This window comes from Scyliorhinus torazame, chromosome 2 (genome assembly GCF_047496885.1).
Source record: "Scyliorhinus torazame isolate Kashiwa2021f chromosome 2, sScyTor2.1, whole genome shotgun sequence".
Lineage (NCBI taxonomy): Eukaryota > Metazoa > Chordata > Chondrichthyes > Carcharhiniformes > Scyliorhinidae > Scyliorhinus > Scyliorhinus torazame.
In genome coordinates, this window is record NC_092708.1 from 179,257,577 (window position 1) to 179,279,088 (window position 21,512).

The window sequence follows — 21,512 nt, forward strand, 5'->3', positions numbered from 1 at the left end:
TCACACTGTTGGAAGGTCAGTACTGAGGGAGTGTCACACCGTTGGAAGGTCAGTATTGAGGGAGTGTCACACCGTTGGAAGGTCAGTACTGAGGGAGTGTCACACCGTTGGAAGGTCAGTACTGAGGGACTGTCACAACATTGGAGAGTCAGTACTGAGGGAGTGTCACACCGTTGGAGGGTCAGTACTGAGGGAGTATCACACCGTTGTAGGATCAGTACTGAAGGAGTGTCACACCGTTGGAGGGTCAGTACTGAGGGAGTGTCACACCGGAGGAGGGTTAGTACTGAGGGAGTGTCACACCGTTGGAGGGTCAGTACTGAGGGAGTGTCACACCGTTGGAATGTCAGTTCTGAGGGAGTGTCACACCGTAGGAGGGTCAGTACTGAGGGAGTGTCACACCGTTGGAGGATCAGTACTGAGGGAGTGGCACACCGTAGGAGGGTTAGTTCTGAGGTAGTGTCACACCGTAGGAGGGTCAGTACTGTGGGAGTGTCACACCATTGGAGGATCAGTACTGAAGGAGTGGCACACCGTAGGAGGGTTAGTTCTGAGGGAGTGTCACACCGTAGGAGGGTCAGTACTGTGGGAGAGTCACACCATTGGAGGATCAGTACTGAGGGAGTGGCACACCGTAGGAGGGTCAGTACTGTGGGAGTGTCACACCGTTGGAGGGTCAGTACTGAGGGAGTGTCACACCGTTGGAATGTCAGTTCTGAGGGAGTGTCACACCGTTGGAGGATCAGTACTGAGGGAGTGTCACACCGTTGGAAGGTCAGTACTGAGGGAGTGTCACACCGTTGGAAGGTCAGTACTGAGGGAGTGTCACACCTTTGGAAGGTCAGTACTGAGGGACTGTCACAACATTGGAGAGTCAGTACTGAGGGAGTGTCACACCGTAGGAGGGTCAGTACTGAGGGAGTGTCACACCGTTAGAGGGTCAGTACTGAGGGAGTGTCACACCGTTGGAGGATCAGTACTGAAGGGGTGTCACACCGTTGGAGGGTCAGTACTGAGGGAGTGTCACACCGTAGGAGGGTTAGTACTAAGGGAGTGTCACACCGTTGGAGGGTCAGTACTGAGGGAGTGTCACACCGTTGGAATGTCAGTTCTGAGGGAGTGTCACACCGTAGGAGGGTCAGTACTGAGGTACTATCACACCATTGGAGGATCAGCACTGAGGGAGTGACACACCGTAGGAGGTTTAGTTCTGAGGTAGTGTCACACCGTAGGAGGGTCAGTACTGTGGGAGTGTCACAACATTTGAGGATCAGTACTGAGGGAGTGGCACACCGTAGGAGGGTCCGTACTGAGGGAGTGTCACACCGTTGGAGGGTCAGTACTGAGGGAGTGTCACACCGTTGGAAGGTCAGTACTGAGGGAGTGTCACACCTTTGGAAGTTCAGTACTGAGGGACTGTCACAACATTGGAGAGTCAGTACTGAGGGAGTGTCACACCGTAGGAGGGTCAGTACTGAGGGAGTGTCACACCGTTGGAGGGTCAGTACTGAGGGAGTGTCACACCGTTGGAGGATCAGTACTGAAGGAGTGTCACACCGTTGGAGGGTCAGTACTGAGGGAGTGTCACACCGTAGGAGGGTTAGGACTGAGGGAGTGTCACACCGTTGGAGGGTCAGTACTGAGGGAGTGTCACACCGGAGGAGGGTTAGTACTGAGGGAGTGTCACACCGTTGGAGGGTCAGTACTGAGGGAGTGTCACACCGTTGGAATGTCAGTTCTGAGGGAGTGTCACACCGTAGGAGGGTCAGTACTGAGGGAGTGTCACACCGTTGGAGGATCAGTACTGAGGGAGTGGCACACCGTATGAGGGTTAGTTCTGAGGTAGTGTCACACCGTAGGAGGGTCAGTACTGTGGGAGTGTCACACCATTGGAGGATCAGTACTGAAGGAGTGGCACACCGTAGGAGGGTTAGTTCTGAGGGAGTGTCACACCGTAGGAGGGTCAGTACTGTGGGAGAGTCACACCATTGGAGGATCAGTACTGAGGGAGTGGCACACCGTAGGAGGGTCAGTACTGTGGGAGTGTCACACCGTTGGAGGGTCAGTACTGAGGGAGTGTCACACCGTTGGAATGTCAGTTCTGAGGGAGTGTCACACCGTTGGAGGATCAGTACTGAGGGAGTGTCACACCGTTGGAAGGTCAGTACTGAGGGAGTGTCACACCGTTGGAAGGTCAGTACTGAGGGAGTGTCACACCTTTGGAAGGTCAGTACTGAGGGACTGTCACAACATTGGAGAGTCAGTACTGAGGGAGTGTCACACCGTAGGAGGGTCAGTACTGAGGGAGTGTCACACCGTTAGAGGGTCAGTACTGAGGGAGTGTCACACCGTTGGAGGATCAGTACTGAAGGGGTGTCACACCGTTGGAGGGTCAGTACTGAGGGAGTGTCACACCGTAGGAGGGTTAGTACTAAGGGAGTGTCACACCGTTGGAGGGTCAGTACTGAGGGAGTGTCACACCGTTGGAATGTCAGTTCTGAGGGAGTGTCACACCGTAGGAGGGTCAGTACTGAGGTAGTATCACACCATTGGAGGATCAGCACTGAGGGAGTGGCACACCGTAGGAGGGTTAGTTCTGAGGTAGTGTCACACCGTAGGAGGGTCAGTACTGTGGGAGTGTCACACCATTGGAGGATCAGTACTGAGGGAGTGGCACACCGTAGGAGGGTCCGTACTGAGGGAGTGTCACACCGTTGGAGGGTCAGTACTGAGGGAGTGTCACACCGTTGGAAGGTCAGTACTGAGGGAGTGTCACACCTTTGGAAGTTCAGTACTGAGGGACTGTCACAACATTGCAGAGTCAGTACTGAGGGAGTGTCACACCGTAGGAGGGTCAGTACTGAGGGAGTGTCACACCGTTGGAGGGTCAGTACTGAGGGAGTGTCACACCGTTGGAGGATCAGTACTGAAGGAGTGTCACACCGTTGGAGGGTCAGTACTGAGGGAGTGTCACACCGTAGGAGGGTTAGTACTGAGGGAGTGTCACACCGTTGGAGGGTCAGTACTGAGGGAGTGTCACACCGTTGGAATGTCAGTTCTGAGGGAGTGTCACACCGTAGGAGGGTCAGTACTGAGGGAGTGTCACACCATTGGAGGATCAGTACTGAGGGAGTGGCACACCGTAGGAGGGTTAGTTCTGAGGGAGTGTCACACCGTAGGAGGGTCAGTACTGAGGGAGTGTCACACCATTGGTGGATCAGTACTGAGGGAGTGGCACACCGTAGGAGGGTCCGTACTGAGGGAGTGTCACACCGTTGGAGGATCAGTACTGAGGGAGTGCTGCACCATCGGAGGGTCTGTACTGAGGGAGTGAAATGTGAGGCCTCATTACAATTTTAAATAATGGACCCATCACCTGGGAGTCAATTGGCTGCCTACTGGATTAAAACTGGAAGTGGGTAGGTTTGGGATGGGCTGGCTGTGTTTGCTATTTTTAATCTTCGCACATCCCAATACCAAAATCCACCAGAGCCACGCAGCTGAAGGACCCCTTTCCATCTCTATCATGGGTTTCCTACATATTCCCCATGAACACCTTCCCTCTTTCGGAGAGCTTAGCCAGTTTCTCTGTGTTTGAGAAATAACTGGCACTGCGGCTGGAATATTGGCTTTTGTCATTTTCAATGCCTGTACATCAGCTATCACCCTGGCCCCTCAACTATCTGCACCGTCTGTATGTTCCACACTTGACACATTAAAACAATCCAATCAAATGCTGCCCGAATATCATTGTGTTCCTGATAGATATGAGTGTGAGAAATAGGTTCTCTCCCTGTTCCATTGAACCATTTGCTCATTGTGATGGGTGGCACTTCGTGCCCTGAGCATTGAGAAGATCTCCTTACGTTTTGTCTTTTTATTTCTCAGAATAGGGAGGAAATCTCCACCCTTCGATGAGGCGATAGATTCATCGCATCTTTCACTTCATTGTTTACATTCTCACATTCTTCTCACCATGCCTGTTTGACACATAGCGAGGTGTGTAAAGGCTGCAATCGTGCTGCTAAATTCGACACAAATTTACCATAATAATTGATCAGTCCTAAAGACAACCTTAATTGTGTCATATTTTGAGAACATGAATAATAATGATAAAATAATAATAATACTACTCTACTCTTCTGAGATGCCGACATTTCTTTGGTTCTTTGTGTAAATCACCTTTGACGATGATATGACCAAGGTAATTTCTGGATGACTTGAAAAAGTCACATTTTGCCTTTTGAACTCTCAGGCTGTGGCTCTGTAACTGCTTCAAGGTACCTTCCAAATTCTCCAAGTGTTCCTGTTCACTTCAACCGGTGATGAGCATGTCACCTAAATAACATTGCTTCCCCATTCAACCCACTTAGAATTTGATCCATGGATCTTTGAAAAAGAGCAGATGCAGAAGTTATTCCAAAAGGATGTCTTCTGTAATGAAACCGACCTTTGCGTGTTACGATGGAGAGTCGTGGCTGTGATTCAGCAGCCACATTCACCTGCAGATATGCCTGTGGAAGATCAATTTGACTGAATTCTGTCCTCCAGAAAACAAGGGCGTCATTCTCCGACCCCCCCGCCGGGTCGGAGAATGGCCGTTGGCCGCCGTGAATCTCGCCCCCGCCCCCGTCGAAGTCTTCGCTCCCGGAGATTGGGCGGGGGCGGGAATCCGGCCGCGCCGGTTGGCGGGACCCCCCGCTGGATTCTCCGGCCCGGATGGGCCAAAGTCCCGCCCAGGAATTGCCTGTCCCGCCGGCGTAAATCAAACCTGGTATTTACCGGCGGGACCAGGCGGCGTGGGCGGGCTCCGGGGTCCTGGGGGGGGGCACGGGGCGATCTGACCTCGGGGGGCGCCCCCACGGTGGCCTGGCCCGCGATCGGGGCCCACCGATCTGCGGGCGGGCCTGTGCCGTGGGGGCACTCTTTCCCTTCCGCCTCCGCCACGGCCTCCACCATGGCGGAGGCGGAAGAGACTCTCCCCACTGTGCATGCGCGGGAAACTGACAGCGGCCGCTGACGCTCCCGCGCATGCGCTGGGAAACTGACAGCGGCCGCTGACGCTCCCGCGCATGCGCCGCATTTCCGCGCCAGCTGGCGGGGCAACAAACGCCATTTCCGCCAGCTGGCGGGGCGGAAATCCCTCTGGCGTCGGCCTAGCCCCTCAATGTTGGGGCTAGGCCGCCAAAGATGCGGAGACTTCCGCACCTTTTTGCCGGCGCGATGCCCGTCTGATTGGCGCCGGCTTTGGCGCCAGTCGGCGGGCATCCCGCCGTTGGGGGAGAATTTTGCCCCAAGTCTTCAATCAGCGGTAGTAGATAATGATCTGTGCACAAAGCTAGGTTCATAGTGGTTTAAAAATCTTCACAAATTCTCACTGAGCCATCCCGATTTAATACAGGAATGTTGCTGGTGTTGCCCAATCACCTGTAGCAACAGGATCAATTACTCCTGCCCTTACCAACTTTCTAGTTCTCTTCAACTTTAGGCTTGAGGGCATCTGGTACAGTCCTAGTATTGAGACATTTGGGTGTGCTGTCTGGCTTGAGTTTTAGGTGTACCTTAACTCCAGTCCTAGAGGCTAGTGAACCTTCGAACACCTCGTAGTTCCTCAGAAGTTGCTGCCATTTTCTCTTTGAATCCACGAGTTGATTGACTCTTTCCCAGATAAGCCTAATCTTAGACAACCATATTCTGCCAATAGAGCAGGAAAGTTTCCACGGGCAATGTGAAGAAGCAACTTCGCCATCTGCCCATTTTCTTCTACTTTCACCATAACACGTCCTTTTAATGGTGCGACCTCTTCAGTGTACATCCTTAAGATCACAATAGACAGTTTTAGAGGTAGTTGCTTCTGACCCTTTGACAGTGCAGTACTTCCTCAGCTCTGATCCTCCTACAGTGCAGCGCTCGATCTGCTGAACTGCCCTGTAGTGATGTGGTAGTCACCACTGTTGTATTGTATATACTGCACTGCATACAAGGGTATTACGGTAAGGCCCCTGTACTACAGGTATGGGGGTAGATCCCTGCCTGCTGGCTCCGCCCAGTAGGCGGAGTATAAATGTGTGTGCTCTCCGAACTGCAGCCATTTCGGCAGCAGCTGTAGGAGCTCTATGTAATAAAGCCTCGATTACTCTCTACTCTCGTCTCGTCATAATTGGTAGTGCAGCAAGTGACAGCCGAGAATGTTGGGGCCTCAGAATGAGGCTTGAACTCCTGACTCTATGGGCAGAATTTTACCAGAATTTGTGAGTGTCAGGCTCTGACTCTAAACGAGCGTGTATCTCTCAGAATGCACAGCCGAGTTTGCAGATCAGATCTTCTGGCACAGAATGAACAGAAAATATGGAGGTGCGGTTTCTGCCGTCACTCTGGCAGGGTGGGGCCGTTTAGAGACAGCAAGACCGGCTCCACAGAGATCAGGACGCCATCTTTAAAAGGCGCTCCAATCAGAGTTGGAATTAAACACCCCCCAACCCCGCCACAGACTCGGAACACCCCCCCCCACAAGCATTATGCCCTCCCCCACCCCCCGCAACTCACTCCCCTATCCAATTACATCCACACAAGGATCGGGGGCTGTCTTCCCCCACCACCACAGTGGCGTTATTGATGGAACTCACAGCCATCGCCTCCCCCGCACCTTCACAGACATCTTCTTCCCCCCCATTTCACAGGCAAGTCCCAACTGCTTCACAGACATCAGCTCCAACCCCCCCGACCACACCTCCCCCGCCATCAATGGGGCTCCCCAGAGGGCCTGCCTTGGCTCTGCCCTGACACAAGTTGGCACGACCAGTTTGAAACTGATAGGTTGGTACTGTCAACCTGTGCCAGGTGTAGTGCCTGGGCAGGTCCCCCCCTCCACCTGCCGGGGGGCTATACTTTCTTTGGCACCACGGCGAGATCCCCTCAACTGAATCCCGTTGTTATAAAGTGTTGTAAACCGATATTACATTGGCTAGGTATGAATATTCAGTGAGGGGTGATCATATGTTGGGGAAGAGGAAAATCGGGAAACAAGACCTTCTGTAGAGAACTGCGGGAATTTGCGCCTGAAACTGCGTTTACACTCGCAGTGGCCGGTGGCTCAAATTCCGCTCATACCACTAGATAAGGATGTTTCTAACTGAGGCAAGGCCTCACTGTGAATATATTTATCTCTCCCTCTTCACTTTGCATCAATTGAATTGTGCCTTTGTCGGTTTTATTGGTGAATGTTCAAAATTGAGAAGCTTAACTGAACACAAATGGTGGGAAAACTGGACTGGTTCAGATGCAATGGACTGAAAGGATTTCTCCTGCACACCCAGATTTATGTGTGCTTCTAGGATTGTCCCTATCGTCCAATGGAAAAATGCACATTTACAGCCACTATACAGAACCTTGTTGCACCTACACCGAGAGACTTGTCATAGAGGGAATGCAGCAAAGGTTCACCAGACTGATTCCTGGGTTGGCAGGATTGTCGAATGAGGAAAGATTGGATCGAGTCAGACTGTAGCCACTGGAGTTTGGAAGGATGAGTGGGGATCTAGTTGAAACATATAAAATCCTGACAGAACTGGACATACTGGGTGAAGGGATGTCGTTTCCTTTGGCTGGAGGGTCTAGAAGAAGGGGTCACAGTCTCAGGATAAAGGCTGGGTCATCTATGACAGATATAATTAAAAAGGCAAATGGAATGTTAACGTTTATTGCAAAAGGGCTGGAGTATAAAAGTAGAGAAGTGTTGTTGAGGAAAGATGTGGTGGCATTGGAGGCAGTTCAGAGTGTGATGATATGCATAAGCAATTTCTATATCATAACATACACAATCCCCGATCAGCAGGTGGCAGTGTAAACCTACCATGTGACTCTGCCTGGGGGGAGTTGGAAGTAAGTCGTGTTGGTGGATAGACGTTTTTTGCAGAAGCTCTAGAATCATTAGTTAGTGTTAGTAATTTGCTATATATTTATTCCAGTTATCTTTACCACACAATTGTTTTGTAATAAATTATTTTAACTAGTCAAGAACTAGATGGTTTGTAGTGTATCATTCGTGCTGGCCAGTCTGCAAAACATGACACAGAGGAGGTTCGACACATTGATTCCGGGGATGAAAGGGTTGATGTATGAGAGGTTAAACAGCTTGGGCTTATACTCGCTGGAGTTTACAAGGATGAGAGGAATCTGATTGAGGTATATAAAATACTAAAAGAGATTGATAAAGTAAATTTAGACCAAATGTTCCCCTTGAGAAACGGTCTAGAATGAGAGGTCACAGATATAGGTTGAGAAGCGGTTGGTTTAGATCTGAGATGAGGAGGAACTATTTCTCGCAGAGGATGGTGAATTTATGGAAGTTGCTGCTCCATAGTGCGTTGGGATCAGAGTCATTAAATGGTTACAAGAAGGAGATAGATATATTTCTGCTATACAACTGGTTAAAGGGATATGGGAAGCAGGTGAAGAGGTGGATTTGAAACAAGGAAGAGATCAGCCATGATCTGATTGAATGGCGGAGCAGGTTCGAAGGGCTGAATTGTCTACTTCTGCTCCTAATTCCTATGTTCCTATGTTCCTCTGAGATGCGGAGAAACCTCTTCACTCAGAGGGTGGTGATCCTGTGGAATTCTCTACCACAGGAAGCTTTGGAGGTCAAGTCACTGAATGTATTTACGAAGGAAATAGATTTTGAGACATAAAACATTTCAAGGGGTATTGGAGAGTGCACGAGCATGGTGTTGTGATAGAGGGATGTTGCTCGTTTTAGCCTTAGTTTAATTGCTCTTGTTCTGTCACCTTTGCTCTTGAGTCGCCATGTATCTTTCTGATACTGCCACGTGGTTCAAGTCCGAGTAATGATCAATAATCCAACACACCGCTTAGTAAGAGTTAAATCAACGCACATTTATTATATACAGTAATCAATACTTATACTTTAATTCTACTTCTAAGCTACTTCCTACAACTAACAGGCCACTACTTAACTTTGGAAATGGCCCATATGTCAGGGAAACGAATGGCCTTTCGTATAGGTTCTGAGCCTGCGGGATTCAAAGCTGATACAGGTCGATAGTCAGGAGTGTCTATCTCGTAGCGAGCGTTGGAGTAAGACTTACGATTTCTTGTGGCTGTTGTAGAAGTTCAGCAGAAGGGTCTCGAAGGGTGCGGGAGGATGGAGAAGGGAAAGAGTGCAGAAGGGTCGATTTGAACTTGGCCCCTATTCTTATAGTCCCCAGGGGCTTCCCGCCTCTAGAGGGGGACCTTGTACCTTGTTCCAAGTGATTGGACTTGGTCCCAATCACTTGGTTCGATATTCTCCAATGCTGGAGCGATTCCTTGATCGAGGGGTGGTCATCCACCTCTCTTTGTGTCAGCTCCTGCTGGCGCCGAAAAGTCTGGGTTGGTTTTGTGTGTCTAATTTGTATCAATTGTTCCCGGGGATTGCTGATTAATATGCAGATGGCTGGTGTGTTGTCATGTTAATGGCTGCAGGTATTGGTTCTGTCTGGCCTCCCCAGAGGCGAATACACAGTTTTGCCTGCAGCTGTCTGTTTGAGTCCTGTTGGCTGATTTTCCCATCAGCCTCTTCCGTTCGCCATTTTAAATCGGGGTTTGGCCATTCTAATTGGGAGTTAGCCATTTTAAGCGGCTACAGGGTCAGCCATGATCACATTAAATGATGGAACAGGCTCAAATGACCTCCTCCTGCTCCTATTTTCTATATTTCTATGTTTCTGTATATAGTTCATTCCCATTGCTCTTTTGCCAAATGCTCTATTTGGCACTTAGCTGAAGAAGTTTCTTCCCTGCTATTGACATTCCTTTGCCATGGAAGATGTGTGATCTCACACTTTGGGCATTGTCTGCTGGCCCCGTTGCCAGGAGAGGCACCCCCCGGGCTTCCCGACAACCATTACACATTGTGAGATCTGACCAGAATGGGCGGGATCCAGTCTCGCAGGGCGAAGTTGGCTTAGAAGCTGAATTACTTCTGCCTTCGCTGGACCAAATGGCCACCCAGCATCTACCGGCCTCGCTGAGGAGACCCCAGCCGGACGCCACTCAGTACTGGTCCCCACAAATGGGGACCACGTGAGATGGTACCTGGGGGGTCTCCCAGGTGATCGGGGCCCCGATCTGGCTGGCTGGTCAGTGGGCAGGGTGGCACCGAGGCACTGCTGGCACCACCCAGGCACTTTGGCCGTGTCACCTAGGTGCCAGCCTGTCATTGCCCTGGTGCCAATTAGTAGTGCCAAGGTGCCAGGCTGGCATTTTGCCCACACCGGGGATCAGACCCTGGGGTGTCCTGCTCATATGTGGTGGGGTGCAAGGGGCTCGAGGACCCACCGACAGGTGAGTTGGGACATTGGAGGGAGTGGATGGGTTACCTCGGGGGTTGTGAGATGGGGACGCCTTTTAAAAATGGCGTCCTGATCCCTTCCTGCACTGAGGAGCCCCGCTTGTCAGAGGTCCTCAGTGCAGGAAATGCGGCCTCTGAGGTGCATTCCGCAACAGGGCACAAAAACAAGACACAGTGCCAATAGCTAATCCTGCCCAGAACGGCATTTTGTTTAATGTTGGTTAGATTGTGCCCTTCACATCAGATTTCTGGCATTTGGCTGACTTTTGCCCAGGTTTTTTACTGTCACAGTGATTCACACTATTCTATAATCAATGTCATGTCATCTTTGGTATGGTGTCCAACTCCTACAACTAACAGGCCACTACTTAACTTTGGAAATGGCCCACCTGGTCAGGGAAACGAATGGCCTTTCATATAGGTTCTGAGCCTGCGGGATTCAAAGCTGATACAGCTCGATAGTCAGGAGTGTCTATCTCGTAGCGAGTGTTGGAGTAAGACTTACGATTTCTTGCGGCTGTTGTAGAAGGTCAGCAGAAGGGTCTCGAAGGGTGCGGGAGGATGGAGAATGGGAAGAGTGCAGAAGGGTCGATTTGAACTTGGCCCCTATTCTTATAGTCCCCATGGGCTTCCCGCCTCTCGGGGCGGACCTTGTACCTGGTTCCAAGTGATTGGACTTGGTCCCAATCACTTGGTTCGATATTCTCCAATGCTGGAGCGATTCCTTGATCGAGGGGTGGTCATCCACCTCTCTTTGTGTCAGCTCCTGCTGGCGCCGAAAAGTCTGGGTTGGCTTTCTGTGTCTAATTTGTATCAATTGTTCCTGGGGATTGCTGATTAATATGCAGACGGCTGGTGTGTTGTCATGTTGATGGCTGCAGGTATCGGTTCTGTCTGGCCTCCCCAGAGGCGAATACACAGTTTTGCCTGCAGCTGTCTGTTTGAGTACTGTTGGCTGATTTTCCCATCAGCCTCTTCTGTTCACCATTTTAAATCGGGGTTTGGCCATTCTAATCGGGAGTTAGCCATTTTAAGCGGCTACATTCCCTCCTTGTGATCCTAACGCGATACGTGAAGGATCACATCATGATTGTTACATTCCATTCCCTGACCGGGCGGACACCTCTTACATGGCCTCTGCACTGACCATGGCTATGCACAAAATTTTTTAACTAACAATTCTCAGGGCGCTATGTCAGACAGGGACGTGCATTACAAAACAATAAACTTGGAACTTCTAATTTATCCTTAATATACTACCCTCGCTAAACATTCCATTATCCTACCTTCCTCAATCATACAACAAAATCACAGCATTTCATACAGTCTTTCCTGGCTTGGCAGTCAAGCTCAGGATCATGCAATTTTTTGGTCATGAAACGTTTTTTACATCTCTTTATTTACAACAATAAACGCAAGAGAATGCACTTTATTATTTTATTATAGATCGCGGGGGTCGGGGGTCTGGTCGTAACTGAACATAGGAGATCTGATCCTATATACCGGGGTTCGAGCGCGGTAGGCTCTCCTTCTCCATTTACGTAGGCGCATAGTCTGCACTACACAGCAGAGTATCGTCAATGCTAACAGTGTTTCGATCACATAGGACAGGGAGTACTAGGTTATGAACCTGGCACACCAGGTTGATGCAGTGTCGCTGGTGACTGGGCTCTGGGTACTGCGGGGCAGTGAAACATTAATGGCTGGGGGGTTTGAAGTCATGGGGTTCGCGTTCACTCACAAGCAAATGTCCAGAAATAGAATGTTGATCATGATGAAGGAAGTCCTCATGGCTGTTCTCTTTCCTTCTCGTCCTTCTCTTCTCTTTATTTTCTCCGGTCCTGGAGCTTCTGGAGTTCTGTAGAAGCAAGCATAGTATCTGTAGGTATCTTTGTTTAATATCTGGTATGCTAGTGTGTCTGTCCTTTGGTGCCAATTATTCCCTTATAATTGGTCACTATGTGTGACTCCCTTATTTTTTTTTTTCAAAACAAATGTTAGGACACGGCACACTTACCAATCATGAACCAGTGCTGATTTACCATCCCAATGTTCCAGGATGTAAATAGCAGATGGCAGCAACCTAAAGGTTACCTGAACAAACAAAACGTTTTGAAATGACAAATGTAAAAATGAGGTGTGTATGGGCCGCGACAGGTAAGAGATGGATGGAGTCCCCGGGTAGGACGGCTACCAATGCCGTATCTCCCCTACCTGAGCGTAGTTGACCACCGGGGGGGTTCCCCAGGCAGGGCGGGTCTAACGCCGTTTCTCCACTGCGTGAGTAACCGACAAGAACGGGCAAAAATGTAGTCATCGTGGTGGGGCTGCCATAGTGGTTCTATCCTTCGAACCAGAAGGGCAGTTATGATCGGACGTCTGATACCCGAACATGTATCAGCTGAAAAGCTAGTTCCTCTGAACGAGCGTGTGGTCTCTTGACCAGTTTCTGCAGAAAAGCTAGTTCCGCTGAACAAGCGTGTGGAAAAGAATTCTCCTGTCGGACAAACAACATGTAACAAACTGACAAACAACATAAAACATTCTGCAGGTTCCATCAGAAAGGACAACACTTTTCCCAAGCGGTTCCTTTAAAACATCATCTGGACACTTCAGTTCTCGGTTGCGAACAGGGTCGCAAAGGGGTTCTCGGTATGGGAGTCAGACCCAAGGTCGTCCTCTTCTCCCGGGTGCCAAACTCTGGAGTGGATTAGGGCTGAAAGGGCTGCATGGTGTGAGTTGGGGTTGCTCTCGTCATTGCGGACGAGTCGGTATGAGTTGTCACGGTGCCAATAATTGGTGTCTAGTTGGGTGGGGACTAAATCGGGGTCGTCAGTGTAGTTCGGTGGTCGGTGGTGGGGTTTGTTCAGGAAAGTGATCAGGAAGGGATCACTTGGATAGTAGTCGGAGTCGCTGGGTGTGGGTGCTGTTGCATGGGGATAGTAGGGAGGCGTGCTGTGGCTTTCGTCCGAGTCACAGTCGCTGTCTCTGCTGCTGCAGTCTGTGGGCGTTCCGGGGCGGAGTGTGTATTTCGGGGGTGGAGTTGAGGTCGAGTCCGTGGCTGGGCTGGACGTGGTGGGGGTTGGTAGGGTTACGTTGGCTGTGGGCGGGGTGTGATGTGCTGCGTCAAGCATGACGTGTTGTCCGTGGTTCGACTGTGTTCCATAAACCTTTAACTGGTTTCTGAAACCACGCAGTCTTACCATTGGGGTACTTTATTTTGTAAACGGATGGGCATACTTTTTCCGCAATGGAATACGGACCCGAGTATTTAGGTGACAGGAATGTGCTGGGGTTATACACAGAAAGCATTACTTGCTGGCCGATATCGTACTCAGTCGCATGCACTGTCTTGTCGAAACAAGCCTTGCTCTGTTTCTTCTTGGTGCCCAATTTTACCGCGGCTGCTAACTGAGCCGTTTTGACATTAGCAACTAATTGCTCCACGGCTTTCTCGTGTGTGAGGGCCGTTACTTCGGGGCTGGTCAGGTCTAAACCTAACAAGTATTCTGTGCCTTTCATGGGGCGTCCGGTCATGAGAGTGTGTGGGGTGTAACCTGTGGAGGTGGAAACAGTGTTACGCAAAAACATCAGCGCAAAAGGGAGGACTGAGTCCCAAGTGGTGTTGTTCTGCTGGACCATTTTTATGAAGGTGGTTTTTAGGGTCCGATTCATGCGCTCCACGATACCACTCGACTGTGGGTGGTATGCCATGTGGAATTTTTGGGTGATGCCAAATATCGTGAGGACGTTCTGCATGACACATCCTGTAAAATGGGAACCTTGGTCAGATTCACTGCTGCGGGGGAGTCCCCATCTTGTAAAGATGTGGTGGGTTAGAATCTTGGCTGTGGTTTTCGTGGTGTTTGTGCGGGCTGGAAATGCTTCCTCCCATTTTGTGAAGGTGTCTATGACCACAAGTACATATTTATAGCCATTCCTGCAAGGGGGCAATGGACCTATAAAATCAATCTGGAGGTTAGTCCAGGGGCCATTAACTGGTCGGGTGTGGCTGAATTGGGCTTTATTGGCATATCTGTCGGGGTTATTCTCCGCACAGATAAGACAATTTTCTATGTAATGGCTTACATCTTCCTTTAAATGTGGCCACCAACAAAGCTGTTTGAGATGGGCTGTAGTGGGATTATAAGACCATAAGACCATAAGACATAGGAGTGGAAGTAAGGCCATTCGGCCCATCGAGTCCACTCCACCATTCAATCATGGCTGATTTCAACTCCATTTACCCGCTCTCTCTCCATAGACCTTAATTCCTTGAGAAATCAAGAATTTATCAACTTCTGTCTTAAAGACAGTCAACGTCCCGGCCTCCACCGCCCTCTGTGGCAATGAATTCCACAGACCCACCACTCTCTGGCTGAAGAAATTTCTCCTCATCTCTGTTCTAAAGTGACTCCCTTTTATTCTAAGGCTGTGCCCCCGGGTCCTAGTCTCCCCTGTTAATGGAAACAACTTCCCTACATCCACCCTATCTAAGCCATTCGTTATCTTGTAAATTTCTATTAGATCTCCCCTCAACCTCCTAAACTCCAATGAATATAATCCCAGGATCCTCAGACGTTCATCGTATGTTAGGCCTACCATTCCTGGGATCATCCGTGTGAATCTCCACTGGACCCGCTCCAGTGCCAGTATGTCCTTCCTGAGGTGTGGGGCCCAAAATTGCTCACAGTATTCTAAATGGGGCCTAACTAATGCTTGAAAAGCTTCAGAAGTACATCCCTGCTTTTATATTCCAAGCCTCTTGAGATGAATGACAACATTTCATTTGCTTTCTTAATTACGGACTCAACCTGCAAGTTTACCTTTAGAGAATCCTGGACTAGGACTCCCAAGTCCCTTTGCACTTCAGCATTATGAATTTTGTCACCGTTTAGAAAATAGTCCACGCCTCTATTCTTTTTTCCAAAGTGCAAGACCTCGCACTTGCCCACGTTGAATTTCATCAGCCATTTCTTGGACCACTCTCCTAAACTGTCTAAATCTTTCTGCAGCCTCCCCACCTCCTCCATACTACCTACCCCTCCACCTATCTTTGTATCATCGGCAAACTTAGCCAGAATGCCCCCAGTCCCGTCATCTAGATCGTTAATATATAAAGAGAACAGCTGTGGCCCCAACACTGAACCCTGCGGGACACCACTCGTCACCGGTTGCCATTCCGAAAAAGAACCTTTTATCCCAACTCTCTGCCTTCTGCCTGTCAGCCAATTGTCAATCCATGTTAGTACCTTGCCTTGAATACCATGGGCCCTTATTTTACTCAGCAGTCTCCCGTGAGGCACCTTATCAAAGGCCTTTTGGAAGTCAAGATAGATAACATCCATTGGCTCTCCTTGGTCTAACCTATTTGTTATCTCTTCAAAGATTGATTCCCTGATGTCCATGACCGTCATGGAACAAACAAATCAATTGGTTCCTGGCCTGTTCAGGAACCACATAAAGGGTGTCCTTTAACACCACACCGTCATGTGTGGTCAGTGTATTTCTGAACCTCTTGTAGGAGGCTGGAAACTTCCCTTTTACAATCTCTGTGAGATTGCTGTCCTGCTTCTGGGCCGCTACTAGATCCTCGATCCTAGTCTGTGTGACCTGAACTGCACTCACTGGCGCGCTTTCGGGGGGTTTCCAAAAATACCCATGTCTGGAACCTGCCTTAGCCAGTGCGTCGGCTTTTACATTTCCAGGGGGGGAGGAACGATGGTGGCTGCGGACTTTGATGATGCCAAAAGTCCTGTTCTGGGCTTTTTCTAAAATATGGCGGAGCAATGGAGCTGAGGGGAGGGGTTTTCCATCTGCGGAAACAAATCCTCTTGCTCCCCACAGGGGCAGAAATTCCGTGAGGCTGTTACAGACATAAAGGCTGTCCGAGTATATGTCTGCTGGGCTGGGGAAGGAATCTGGGTGTTCTACTATATATGCAATGGCCGCACGCTCTGCTGCCTGCGCGCCTATGTGTCCGGGTAGTTTCAACGATATTTCCTCGAGGGCGTCCCCCTGCGCGTCCTCGACATAGATCCCGCAACCTGTTATGCGCTGCCCATCTAAGACTGTGGAAGATCCATCCACATAAATCTTAATGGGCTCACATGTGTCCGTGTGCGGGGGGGCTCTGAGTTGAATTACCTATCTTTCTGGGGGGTGTTTTAGCGATAAAGGGGCCTGTGTTGTGGTGTTGAGAGATAATTTCACATTCATGGGGGGGTTCCGGGGTACTGTAAATTGTCGGCTAAGTAGGTGTGTGTCTTTGTCCTTTTTACAGTGATGTCCCGTCCCTGCAAGAGAAGGGTCCATCTGGCTGCTCTTATTTGGCTTACTGTACCGTCCTTGAGCCGTCCGTCCAGTAAAAGTTGGGTGGGGGTGTGTTCGGTCAGAATTGTGATGGGGTTCAGTCCGGTAATATATGAAAAGTACTGGACTGCCCAGAAAACTGCGAGCAGGTGCCTCTCACAGGCTGAAAATTCCTGCTCCACAGCATCTAAGAGTCTGGAGGTGTAAGCTACGGGTCTTAACTGGTCGTGCCGTTCCTGGAGGAGCACGGCTGAAAGGGTGCGGTCTGTGGTCACTACCTCTATGGCGTAAGGGGAAAGAGGGTCTGGAACTTGTAGTGCGGGGGCTGCTATGAGTGCCTGTTTTAAAGAGTCCACAGCATCCGTATGCTGCGGAAGCCATTCCCAGGGGCCTCCTTTCTTTAGGAGGTCTGAGAGGGGCGCTGCCTTGCTGGCGAAACCGTCAATGTGGTTTTGGCAGTAGCCAACCAGTCCTAAAAACGACCAAAGAGCTGAAACTTTCTGGGGAAGGGGCAATTTAGCAATCGAGTCAATCCTTTTATGCTCGATCTCGCGTTTACCGTGCGTGATAATTGTTCCCAAATATACCACTTTTTCTTCCAAAATCTGGGCCTTTTTGGGGTTGACTTTACAACCAATTGAATGTAACAATTCCAGGAGTTTGGACAGAAGCTTAATGTGCTCTTCCTTGGTGTCTGTCTGCAGTAGTAGGTCGTCTACATACTGTACCAGACATTCGAGGGCGAGAAAATTTTGTTAATCCATTTGCCAGCTGTCGGTGGAAAATGGAGGGGGAGTTGTGGAATCCTTGTGGCAGGCATGTCCACGTGTACTGCTGTGCTTTAAAGGTGAAGGCAAATTTGTACTGGCACGCCTTTGCCAATGGAATGGACCAGAATCCATTACTGATGTCCAAAACTGTGAAGTAGCGGGAATTGAGTCCCTGCTTGAGCATGGTCTCGGGACTTGTTGCTACGGTGGGGGCTGCTGCGGGGGTAACTTTGTTGAGTTCCCGATAATCAATGGTCCGTCGCCATGATCCATCGGGCTTTCTCACTGGCCAAATCGGGGCATTATTAGTGGAGGCTACTGATCGAAGTACGCCCTGCTCTAATAAGCTCTCTATTACTTTTAAGATTTCTCCCTCTGCCTGTCGGGGAAATCCGTACTGTTCTTGGGGTCTAGGGTCAGGTCCTGTTACTTGTACGGAGCCAGTCATCCGTCCACAGTCGTGCTTGTGGGTCGCGAATGCTGCCCTGTTCTTTTGCAGAACTGCCCTAACCTGCTTGTCCGTACTAAGCGTGGTCGGGTTGAACCAAAATTCTCCTACGGCGCTAATTTTGTTCATGTACTCCCCTATGTTGAGCGTTGCGGGGGCTCTTGCGGATTTCGCCATCTTCCAGACACACTGGTTGACTGGATCGAATGAAAGGTGGTGGGAATTCATGAAATCAATTCCCAGAATGTGTTCTGCTGTGTGGGGCAGGTCAATTAAAACCACGGGATGTTTGGTGGTGATGATTCCAATTTGAATGGGTACAGGGGCTGTGATGTGTCCCTGCTGCGAGTGGCCTGTAAAGCCGCTGAGGGTGATTGTGGCTGTAGTGGGCCACGTGTCCTTTTGAAATAGGGTGGAGGAATTTATGGTGGTGCGGGACCCTCCTGTGTCCCAGAGAAATTCGATAGGCTGTCCCTGAATTTTCGCTGCAACTACGGGTCGTCCTGACCTATCCCAAAGGGTGTCGCAGACCCAACTGGGGGAGCCCGTACACCGTTAGTCCGTTTTGTTCAAGTCCGTCTGATCCGAACGGGCGCTAATGCTATGGATGGGCTCTGGCTTTTTCTTAATCAGAGTGCCTGTCTGTTGGGCTCTCTGTGGCTTTTTAGGGGCATTGCACTCTTTTGCAAAATGTACCAACTGTCCACAGTTGTAACACTCTAGTGACTTGGGTGGGGGGCTGTTCTTTCCCTCATTTACCCATGTGGGGTTGTGCTGTGTTTTTACTGCCTGCATGTCTGCGGCGGCCTGCTTTTCCTCGCTATTTGTAATGGTGGGTTTGCTCTGAACCGATTGCTCCCAAACGCGGAACAATCTTTTCACCACCCACTTCTCGTTATGGGCCTCCTCTGAGGGATCATAACTCGTACAGGCTTTCTGTCCTGTATCTGTGGCATGGGAGATTAGGGTGCAGGTCCATTTGGCCATGTTGTCTGGGGACAAATGGGCACGGTCTACGTCTCCGAAGACTGCTGCGAAGTGGATCCACAGGCGTCCAGCGAACGCTGTGGGGTACTCAGATTTCTTCTGCCTACATTTATTGAGGCCATCTACGGGGTCACCCCGGTTATACCCGATCGCATCCAGGATCGCGGTATGCATTTCTGCAAGGGTGCCTCCTCATACATTCTGTGGGTCAGGAAGGGCTGCTGCTACCGACGGATCTAAACTTAAAACCATGAGCTTTACATGCTCTGTCTCGTCCAGGACGTACATGTGCGCCTGGCGTCTAACTGTGGCAAAGAACTGGTGGGGGTCTGAGCTGGGGAGGAACGGTGTGATCTTCTCGCACGCGTCCTGTAATTGGGTCACTGTTAAGGGGGTGGAATATAGATATTCTGCATCGTCCGGTGTGGCTGTGCGGTGGGTGGTTACAGGGTTCATTGGAGCTTGAATTATCTGCTGTGTGGGGGGTTGGGGTGCTTTTCTCTTTTGGGGCTTTCCCTGCGCACATGTTCCCTGAACAAATCTCTGCGCTGTTTCGTGTAACTCTTCCCAGTCAGGGCCGTCTTCCTGGTCTAACTTTTCCCCAAAGGTGTCCTGAAATCCTTTCTGAACAGAAAGCAGTGATTGCAGCTCTGCAATCTGCTTCCGGCATTTTGCGTGATCTATGGTGTTCTGTCTTTGTTCTGTGGTGGCAGCGTGGAGTGCTCTTAATGCTACCTTGAGATCACTACACTGTTTCTGTAGCGTCTCTACCTGTGTTTCTGTCTCTTCTCTTACCAGGGCTGCACGTTGCGTGTCCTGATAGGCCTTTTCATAATGTGACTGGAAACTGCTTAAATGCGCCAGACAAAACTGGTGACCCTGTTTGGCGTCAGCCACCTCTCTATCTTTTGCTGCCAATTTCTTCCTTAATTCTAAATTCTCTTTTTCAACTTCGCTTACATCGACTTTACTCATCCGATGTATGCCCTCAACTTCTTTGCGGAGCGTCTTTGACGACCTCCTCTGTGCCTTGCAATTGTGCCAAACAGGACACGATTGCCATCGGCTTGTGAGCTTTTCCCAAGCTCTTTTTGTGCATCTCGCTCAGGTTCTCCCACCAAGTATGTCCTATACTTCCGGGACCTAATTCCTCATTATCGCATAAATCATTCCACATGGGCCATCCTTTGCCCTTGAGATATTTCCGGATTTCCTCCTCCCAAATGGGACACTGTCCCACTCTACTGCTGCTGGTCGCTGCGACCGCAAATTCCTCAGGGTTCATGAGGTGCTGCATAGCCTGCATTGCCATCTTTCCTATCCGACTGCTTCTTCTAAATTTGGAACAGGGGGCTAAGGCGGTGTTGTAGATGCGGGTACGGCTTTCGCTACTTTCCGAAAATACAGACTTCCGACAGTTTTGACGCAACAAAAATCAGTTTTACCTTATAGCCCTGTTAGTTACGCATGCATACACACACTTCCGAATTATGAGTCTTGATCAGAACTGCTTGAACACTTGTGGTTTTCTGTTTCCAATTGGGTTTCTAATTCAAATTTCTTGGGTTCTCCCGGAGTGGTTTTCCACTTCTAGATCGGGTCCCGCCAGAGTCGCCAAAATATTGCTCGTTTTAGTCTTAGTTTAATTGCTCTTGTTCTGTCACCTTTGCTCTTGAGTCGCCAGGTATCTTTCTGATACCACCACGTGGTTCAAGTCCGAGTAATGATCAATAATCCAATACACCGCTTAGTAAGAGTTAAATCAACGCACATTTATTATGTACAGTAATCAATACTTATACTTTAATTCTACTTCTAAGCTACTTCCTACAACTAACAGGACAATACTTAACTTTGGAAATGGCCCACCAGGTCAGGGAAACGAATGGCCTTTCGTATAGGTTCTGAGCCTGCGGGATTCAAAGCTGATACAGGTCGATAGTCAGGAGTGTCTATCTCGTAGCGAGCGTTGGAGTAAGACTTACGATTTCTTGCGGCTGTTGTAGAAGGTCAGCAGAAGGGTCTCGAAGGGTGCGGGAGGATGGAGACGGGGAAGAGTGCAGAAGGGTCGATTTGAACTTGGCCCCTATTCTTATAGTCCCCAGGGGCTTCCCGCCTCTCGGGGCGGACCTTGTACCTGGTTCCAAGTGATTGGACTTGGTCCCAATCACTTGGTTCGATATTCTCCAATGCTGGAGCGATTCCTTGATCGAGGGGTGGTCATCCACCTCTCTTTGTGTCAGCTCCTGCTGGCGCCGAAAAGTCTGGGTTGGCTTTGTGTGTCTAATTTGTATCAATTGTTCCCGGGGATTGCTTATTAATATGCAGATGGCTGGTGTGTTGTCATGTTGATGGCTGCAGGTATCGGTTCTGTCTGGCCTCCCCAGAGGCGAATACACAGTTTTGCCTGCAGCTGTCTGTTTGAGTCCTGTTGGCTGATTTTCCCATCAGCCTCTTCCGTTCGCCATTTTAAATTGGGGTTTGGCCATTCTAATCGGGAGTTAGCCATTTTAAGCGGCTACAGGGTCAGCCATGATCACATTAAATGATGGAACAGGCTCAAATGACCTCCTCCTGCTCCTATTTTCTATATTTCTATGTTTCTGTGTATAGTTCATTCCCATTGCTCTTTTGCCAAATGCTC